Genomic DNA, 10,193 nt, shown 5'->3' with positions numbered 1-10,193 from the left:
TCCCCTGTCTCTTCAAAGCTTCTACTCTGAAACTCTTTCTCCCTCACTTCTAAAACTCCAACTACATGTATGACCTTTTCCTAAAGATGTTTTCACCATTTTCCATATATCCTTTATTTTCTTTTATATATTTTCTATTGTTTTACTTTCTATGTATCAGTCAGAATATTTTCTACCCTCAAGTTCACCAATTCTTTTCTTCAGCTGTGTCTTATCAGCTGTGATAAATACACGCATTGGTTTTTAAAATCCTGTCCATTTATTTTTAAGTTTTTATTTTTAAGTTTCTAGACTTTCTAATTTATTGTGCTTTATGTATTCCAGTGGTGTGGTGAATTATTTCAGCTTATTATGTCATTTGCTTTAACATATTAACCACAGTTATCTCAAAGTCTGTGTCTATAACTTCAGTAGCTACAATATTTGAATTTATTTCTGTTTCCATTGTCTGGCTTTTCCCTTTGTCCTGTTCTTTGGCAGTGCCAGTAACTTTTTTAGATTGAATGTTGGACGTTGTGCATTGAAAATGTCCTGGTTGCCTCGGAACCTTCTGAGTGACTTCAAGGAACTTTGGTGATCTCCCTTAATCAGATTTTTCACTTCTAACTTTGCAAATATAAATGTCAGAAAGCCTTTTTGTACATTAATGCCTTTCCACTATATGTTGTTTTACATGTACATATTAATACATTATAATTCTAAATTAACTATTTCTGAGCTGGGCAACACAAGTGTTTTTTTTCCTTTTATTAAAAACTGCTTCTATTAAATGTAATTTATCATTCTCTTTATGGAGCTTAATTGTAGCCCAAATCAAAGCCCTAAACAAACAAAAATTGAAACTTAGGAAGCAGGGACTAATACTTCACTTATAATTCATAGGCTTCACAAAATTAACAGTTTATACTTCAGACCTCTTTTTCCCATTCCTTTTCTTTATAAGATTCTTTTACTGGCCCAGGGCCATCATATACAGATACAAAGAAAATTAATGGTGTCTTTTTACCTTTTATGTTCTTCAAAATCTTATAACATTATGAGTTTGAGCTCTATTGTATGTCTACTGTATTCAGTGAATCAGAAAATTAGACTTTCTCTTTTTGGCTAATGCCAGTCTTATGCTTGTCAGAAGAGAACATATTTTTTAAAAGCCAGATTTCCCACAAAAAATGGGTAGATTGTCTTCAATTGACAAATGCAACCTGTTAACATGTATGCTAGAGGAAATTGTGTAAGAAGCTGTTATGTTGGGGATGATGGGTTGTCAGCCTGCTTGGAATATTTTTTTTAAAAGGATATTTGATAACTTTTCAAATTATTATAAACACTGTATGTCTAACCCTCAAATAGTGTTTGCCAAAAATGCTTTGCAGGAGGACTTGACATCAAAAAGTACATCTAAAGAACAGGAGACCAGAAGGACGTGTGCAAGGTAAGCAGGCCATCTCAGATGTACAGATTCAGGATGTAGTTATTTCCATTCAGAACATTGCAGGGAATCCTGTTCTGTTTTAATTCTCCCCATCTTGACTGGTGCAGATCTAGTGCCAAAATCCTAATAAAGAATTTGCAGCAAAATAGTCCTTCAGAACTGATTTTCTCCCTGCTGCATTGAATTTCAATTATCTATCCACCACTCTAGAAGTGTGATTTTCCAACTAACATTTCACTGAGAATGCCAGGGGACTCCAGGGGAGAGAGAAGGATGGAGAGCCATCTTGATCCTTTATCACTTAAAAAAATACACAGACAAAGAAAGATGAAAGCAGTTCAACACCTATAATCCCTTAAGAAGAAGACTGAGGACCTGGCTATCAACTTAAATACCACCTGAGAGCACACAAAATAAATGAAAGGATATAGGTCCTTCTGTGAAAGTCAGTGTCCCTGGAATTCAAAAGATACATCAGACATGCTGTCCTTGAAGCATGACACAAAGAATGGCATTGAGAAAGGCCAGCTCACAAGACAGCAGAGATAAGTTGTGAGACCCTGGGGCATCAAAGCAAATTCAAAATATCTGAATTTCCAGAATTATTGACTGTGAAGTTTTTAAGGCTCCTTCTGTCTGCAGTGCCCTTTTCTGCTCTTTCTTTGAGGAAAAGAGTAAATAGTACAAGCCCTACAGGATCTCTCTTAGCACATTGCTGAGCACATTAAGATCATGAAATGTGAAGTTAGACAGGCCTAGGTTCAAATCCCAGCTCTGCTACTTGCTAGCTCAATGAACTGGGTCAATATGTTCAACCATCATGAATCTCAATATCTTTATTGGTAAGTTCCTACCTTACAGGCATATTTAATCTATTGACAATGGAACTAAATCTTGTGGGTAAATTTATAGACATTTTTTTTTTTTTGGGACAGAGAGAGACAGAGCATGAACGGGGGAGGGGCAGAGAGAGAGGGAGACACAGAATCGGAAACAGGCTCCAGGCTCCGAGCCATCAGCCCAGAGCCTGACGCGGGGCTCGAACTCACGGACCGCGAGACCGTGAGCTGGCTGAAGTCGGACGCTTAACCGACTGCGCCACCCAGGCGCCCCAATTTATAGACATTTTAAAGAGATATTTGAAAAATCAACTTTGTGCTTTGGAGGTTAAGATTATAAAATATAGGCTGGCCACAACTGAGCAATCTTTCAGACTGTGCCTTGGTTAGTAACCTTCATTTCATTCCATTCCCATGGGGTATAGGGTGGAAGGCAGCGGATTTGAAGTGGTCTGTATAACAAGATACTAGTGTGAACACTGTAAAAGCAGAACTATCCTATGCATTCTTTGATACATAATTATCACAAAGAGTCATTGGCACCTGCTACATTTAGGGCAATGGGTTGGGTGCTGGGAATTCAACCCTCCTCAGGGTCAGCCAAGAGCTAGACATCTAATTAGCACTGAATTACAACCATACCCCATCCCCACACTTATACACAAGAATTGCTATTACTAAATCATATTTAGTCATGATAGTATCTGCTTTTATTGACAGTGTTATAAGAAAGATCCAGAAGAAATTTGTTGAAGTGCGAAAATGCTGTTTACTAAATGGGAAAATCTCCTTAAAAAGCCCCCAGCATAAAATTCTGCATGACTCTAGTTTAAAGAATAGTTGTAATTCTCTTAAGTAATTAAGTTGTTTCTATCCAGTGGATATTGCGACTCTTAAGTGACAATGATTCCTTGTTTGCATTTGGTTTCTGGAAAATAAAACACTAAACAATGGCCCAATCATGGTAAAAATGAAAGTCACAATATACTATTCATGTTAACGTCTTATAATTTAGGTATTTTTGAAAATCTTCCAAAACATTTTCTGAAACAAAAGGTATAAATATTACCTAATAAACTGATCCTGAACCATTTTCAAAAAATTGCCTGGGAGAGAGGATGGCTGCACTATAACTGAGCTAAATGAAGTGGTATCTGCAGATGAGAGTCAAACCGAAGAAAGCATTTTGTGTCCTATCACATTCTTCTGCTTTTTCTTATACCTCAGTTCTGCACCAACATTGCTTTGCAGAGAAAAGTAGAAGAAAGAGGGAAAATGTGCTGTTGGCCACAGAGTAATTATGGAAAACTTGTCCACATTAGGCTTTCAGATGGCAACTCTGGAAATGCATGCCATTTCTTGAGTACATGCTAGGGAAGAATCAGTGGGTAAGACAACAGAGAGCCTAATCCTGTGCCGCAAGGCACAGGTTCAAATTCCCTTCCAGCTGTAGCACTGTGCCCTAGCCTGAATTGTGTTTGTACATGATAAAGTCAAATTATTTAGCAAAAAACAATCAGAGGAATAAGCTCTAACAGCACTTTCAAATTGTGTTGTTGTTGGAAAACAGCTACATGCCAAAGAATGAAACTGGACCACTTTCTTACACCATACACAAAAATAACTCAAAATGGATGAACAACCTAAATGTGAGACCTGAAACCATAAAAATCCTCGAGGAAAACACAAGCAGTAACCTCTTTGGCATCAGCTGTAGCAACATCTTTCTAGACGTGTCTCCTGAGACAGGGAAACAAAAGCAAAAATAAACTATTGGGACTACGTCAAAATAAAAAGCTTCTGCACAGCAAAGGAAGTATTCATCAAAACTAAAAGGCAGCCGACAGAATGGGAGAAGATACTTGCAAATATCATTTGCAAAAGACATATCCGATAAAGAGTTAGTATCCAAAATGTATCAAGAATTTATACAACTCAGGCACCTGAGTGGCTCAGTCAGTTAAGCGTCCGACTCTTGATTTTGGCTCAGGTTATGATTTCAGGGTTCTTGAGATTGAGCCTCCTTGGGATTCTTTATCTCTCCCTCTGCCCCTCCTCCACTATCTCTATCTCACAAAATGAATAAGTAAACATTTAAAAAAAGGAACTCCTATAACTCAACACCAAAAAACAAAAAAAGCCAAAACAAAACAAATAATCCAGTTAAAAGATAGAAGACATGAACAGATATTTCTCCATAGACATCCAGATGCCCAACAGAAACATGAAAAGATGTTCAACATCACTTATCATCAGGGAAATGCAAATCAAAAGCATAATATCACTTCACACCTGTCAGAATGTCTAAAATCAAAAACACAATAAACAACAACTATGGTGGGAGTGTGAAGAAAAAAGAAATCCTCTGCACTGTTGGTGGGAATGCAAACTGGTGCAGCCACTCTGGAAAACAATGTGGAGGTTCCTGAAAAAAATTCAAAATAGAACTTCCTTATGACCTAGTAATCACACTACTGGGTATTTACCCAAAGAGTATGAAAACATTAATTCAAAAGGATATATACCATCCTATGTTTATTGCAACATTACTTACAATAACCAAATTATGGAAGCAGCCCAAGTGTGCATTAAAGAAATGCATGTTTAAGAAGTGTGTATTTAAGAAATAAAACAAATATAGGAAAACAAAGAAACAAACCAAAATAGATTATTAACTATAGAGAACGAGCTGAAAGTTACCAGATGGTGGTGGGATGGATGGGATGGTGGGGGGTTGGGGACCAAATAGGTGAAGGGGATTAAGAGCATACTTATCTTGATGAGCACTGAGTAATGTATGGAATTGTTGAATCACTGTATTGTACACCTAAAACTAATATAACACTGTATTTAACTACATTGGAATTAAAATTGTAAAAGAAACGATGTTTCTGAGATATATAGTTTATAGCTTATTACCTGAGCTGTTAGAGGGTAATTTTTAAATTAAAAAAATTATGATCAAATATTTAAAATATTTTTGGCTGATCAAAGGATTTTTAAAAATGTATTTGTTTTGATGCATAATGTCTCTTAATAGACTTTGTAAATACTGAGGCAGCAATGTAATAGAGTAAGTCATTTTCCCAAATTATTTGCCCACAGAATACTTTTTCCTAAGAGCAAGACAACTCACAAGAGTCCAGGGTTCTATGGAATACAGTTTTGAGAATAATGGTTTCTGGTAAGAATAGGAAGGTACTTTGAAGTTTCAGTGAACTACAGAAAATACATCATTTCTAATAAGAAATTTAAAATGCAATAAGAACTTAAAAAAAATTAAAAGTATTACACGATAAGGTTTGACTAAATATTTTATGACAAACCCTACTTCATCCTAAATGTAAAAGTTATTCTCAAAGAATTTTTTGTATCCCTAGCAAAATAATTGGTACCACTTTAATATGACCAACTCCTAGAAATATATGCAGACCTGTACACACACACGTACACGCACTCTCTCTCTCTCTCTCTCACACACACACACACACACACACACACATACAAAGTGTGTCAGCATTTACACATATACGGAATACTTTAAAAAGATATACAAGAAAACTTGATAAGACTCAGACTGAAGGGATAGTAATTAATCATAATTAAATAGCTTAAATAAAGTAATTCCATTTGTAATAAAATTTAAATCAAGGGACAGTGTTACAATTAAATAACTTAAAGTTATTCCATTTATAGTAAAATTTAAATTCATACAAAAGTCAAAAGGATTATGCAAATGATGGGTAGTTTTGAAAATACAAAATATATGGCACAAAAAATAGACACTCAGATCAATGGAACTGAAAGGAGAACCCAGAAATGGACCCACAAACGTATGGCCAGCTAATCGTTGACAAAGTAGGAGAGAGTATCCAGTGGAATAAAGACAGTCTCTTCAGCAAATGGTGCTGAGAAAACTGGATAGTGACATGCAGAAAAATGAACCTGGACCACTTTCTTACACCATACACAAAAATAAACTAAAAATGGATGAAAGACCTAAATGTAAGACAGGAAGCCATCAAAATCCTTGAGGAGAAAGCAGGCAAAAACCTCTTTGATCTTGGCCGCAGCAACTTCTTACTCAACACGTCTCTGGAGGGAAGGGAAACAAAAGCAAAAATGAACTACTGGGACCTCGTCAAAATAAAAAGCTTCTGCACAGCAAAGGAAACAATCAACAAAACTAAAAGGCAACCAACAGAATGGGAGAAGATATTTGCAAAAGACATGTCAGATAAAGGGTCAGTATCCAAAATCTATATGATATCCTGCAAAGTCAACACCCAAAAAACAAATAATCCAGTGAAGAAATGGGCAAAAGACATGAATAGACACTACTCCAAAGAAGACATCCAGATGGCTGACTGACACATGAAAAAGTGTTCAACATCACTCATCATCAGGGAAATACAAATCAAAACCACAATGAGATACCACCTCATACCTGTCAGAATAGCTAACATTAACAACTCAGGCAACAACAGATGTTGGCAAGAACGTGGAAAGAGGATCTCTTTTGCCCTGCTGGTGGGAATGCAAACTGGTGCAGCCACTCTGGAAAAAATAGTATGGAGGTTCCTCAAAAAATTGAAAATAGAACTACCCTCCAACCCAACAATTCCACTACTAGGTATTTATCCAAGGGATACAGGTATGCTGTTTTGAAGGGGCACATGCACCCCCATGTTTATAGCAGCACTATCAACAATAGCCAAAGTATGGAAAGAGCCCAAATGTCCATTGATGGATGAATGGATAAAGAAGATGTGGTGTGTATATATATACATACATACACACACACACACACACACACACACACACACACACACACAAAATGGAGTATTACTCAGCAATCAAAAAGAATGAAATCATTTGCAACTACGTGGATGGAACTAGAGGGTATTATGCTAAGCAAAGTTAGTCAGAGAAAGACAAATGTCATATGACTTCACTCATATGAGGACTTTAAGATAGAAAACAGAGGAACATAAGGGAAGGGAAGCAAAAAGAATATAAAAACAGGGAGGGGACAAAATATAAGAGACTCTTAAATATGGAGGGTTACTAGAAGGGTTGTGGGAAGGGACAGTGGTCTAAATAGGTAAGGGACATTAAGGAATCTACTCCTGATATCATTGTTGCATGATATGCTAACTAACTTGGATGTAAATTAAAAAAATAAAAAAACAAAGAAAATCCCAAAGAAAGAAAATAAAAAATATATGCAAAACTTTTTTTAATGTTTAATTTAATTTTCCCTATACTCAAGAGCCCACATAACAGTTATTTTTAAATAATGAACATTACAAAATCCTGGGGAAAGACTTCTGATTCTAGATGTCAAATTAAATTCATCCATTTACCTCCTTTTCCTCCCAAAGCTACAGTAAAATAATCATAAATTAATAAAAAAAAATGTTACACATGCCAACAGCAATGAAAATAGAAAGGGAATAGCAGCAGAAGCAGAGTCTAATAAATGTCTGGTAGATATTTTGTGATAAGCAGAATTATGGCCCACAGTAATGTGCATACCTTAATCCCCAGGACCCAAGGATATCCTTACATGGCAAAAGGTAGTTTGCTGATATTGAAGTTATAGATCTGGAGATGGCACGACTACTGTGGACTATCCAGGTGGTCCCAATTAAATCACATAAGTTCTTAAAAGCAAAGGACCATCATGGCTTTAGATACATACAGAGGATGAAGGGGTGAAGAGACAGAGGAACAAGATAGAGAGAGAGAGATGTAACATTGTTGGCTTTGAAGCTGTAGGAAGGGGGTCATGAGCCAACACATGTAAACAATCTCTAAAAGCTGGAAAAAAACAAGGAAATAAATTCTCTTCCAGAAAAGAAGGAGCCCTCGTAACACCCTGATTTTAGTCTTCTGAGACATGTGTTGGACTTCTGATACCCAGGACTGTAAGATAATAAATCTGTATAATTTTAAGCTATAGTGTTTGGGTAATTTGTTACAACAGCAATAAAAAATGAATATACAACTCCTGGAGGGATACTGATTGATGTAGCAGGACAAAGTTATAACCAGCATTTGCCAACATGGGACAATGGTGAAAGAGGAAAAAAAAAGGAGAAAAGATTAAGTTTTGGAGATCAATAACATGTCCCATATCCAATTACATGAAGTTCCAAAAAAGAGGATAGACGAAACAAAAGACAGAAATTATCAAGGGAATCATGTAAGAGGAGTTCCCAAGATTGAAAGAGGCTGAACTCTTCAGATTAAAAGTGTCCACCAATTGCCTAACACAATGAATGAGTGAATGGGAGACCTACCACCAGACACATTACTGGGAAGTGTCTGAAAATTTCAGAAGTAAGAAATGATGCTAAATTGGTGCAGCCACTCTGGAAAGCAGTGTGGAGGTTCCTCAGAAAATTAAAAATAGACCTACCCTATGACCCAGCAATAGCACTGCTAGGAATTTATCCAAGGGATACAGGAGTACTGATGCATAGGGGCACTTGTACCCCAATGTTTATAGCAGCACTCTCAACAATAGCCAAATTATGGAAAGAGCCCAAATGTCCATCAACTGATGAATGGATAAAGAAATTGTGGTTTAAATACACAATGGAGTACTACATGGCAATGAGAAAGAACGAAATATGGCCCTTTGTAGCAACGTGGATGGAACTGGAGAGTGTGATGCTAAGTGAAATAAGCCATACAGAGAAAGACAGATACCATATGGTTTCACTCTTATGTGGATCCTGAGAAACTTAACAGAAACTCATGGAGGAGGGGAAGGAAAAAAAAAAGATTAGAGTGGGAGAGAGCCAAAGCATAAGAGACTGTTAAAAACTGAGAACAAACTGAGGGTTGATGGGGGGTGGGAGGGAGGGGAGGGAGGGTGATGGGTATTGAGGAGGGCACCTTTTGGGATGAGCACTGGGTGTTGTATGGAAACCAATTTGACAATAAATTTCATATATTGAAAAAAAAAAGAAATGATGCTAAACACCTTGGAAAAGAAAATAAATGATTTTTAGAAAGTAGAGAAAACAACGTTGTCAAGGAAAAGCAAAACCCCATATGGACAACAGAGAAATACAGAGTTTTGAGGAAAATTATTTTCCTTTGTGAATTTTGTACAAAGGCCAAATTATCACTCCAATGTGGTGATACATAAACCTTCTCAGACTGCCAAGAACTCCAATAGTTTTTCTCATATACATTTTCTTTGAAAGTCCAAGAAAATGGAGCAGTAAACCAAGCAATAGAAGATCCAGGACAATGGCACCAATCCAGAAAAGAAAGGCTATTCCCGGACTACAGGACTACAGCTCAGTCACATACTGGCAGAACAGCAGACTTCCAGACCATCCTCCCCTGGAGGAAGAAGGCCTCCAAAGGTATATAATAAAACCTTGGATGGTGAGTAACTTGTTCTGTGAGTGTTCCACAAGACGAGCAAACATTTCTAATAAATTTTAACTTGATAAGCGATGTCTAGCAATATGAGTGGTACGTGGCACTGAACATCATCATCACAACTGAGCCAACGGTTCTTGCAATTTGATTTGAAATACAAGTGCTTTGGATTACAGACATGTTTCCAGAATGAATTATGCTCATTTTACTTACTTGGAGGAGGCAGGGCAGGAAAGGTAGAGGGTGTTTATATAGGTTAGATCTCCCTCTGTCACAGCAAGCAATGTTTTTTAAAAATATAGATATCTGGAGTCAGTGTCTAAAGTTCTGATATTGGTCCATTTGATGTGGAGCCCAGGAAAATGCCATTTTTTTTATAGGTGAAGACAATCTTGCATTTATTTTTTTTTTGTTTCAAATTAATATCGGGGCACCTGGGTGGCTCAGTCGGTTAAGCGCCCAACTTCAGCTCAGGTCATGATCCTGCACTTTGTGGGATCGAGCCCTGGGTCGGGCTC

This window comes from Neofelis nebulosa, chromosome 6 (genome assembly GCF_028018385.1).
Source record: "Neofelis nebulosa isolate mNeoNeb1 chromosome 6, mNeoNeb1.pri, whole genome shotgun sequence".
Taxonomy (NCBI): Eukaryota; Metazoa; Chordata; class Mammalia; order Carnivora; family Felidae; genus Neofelis; species Neofelis nebulosa.
The sequence above is the reverse complement of the archived record's forward strand: the minus strand, read 5'-3'. Positions refer to the sequence as shown.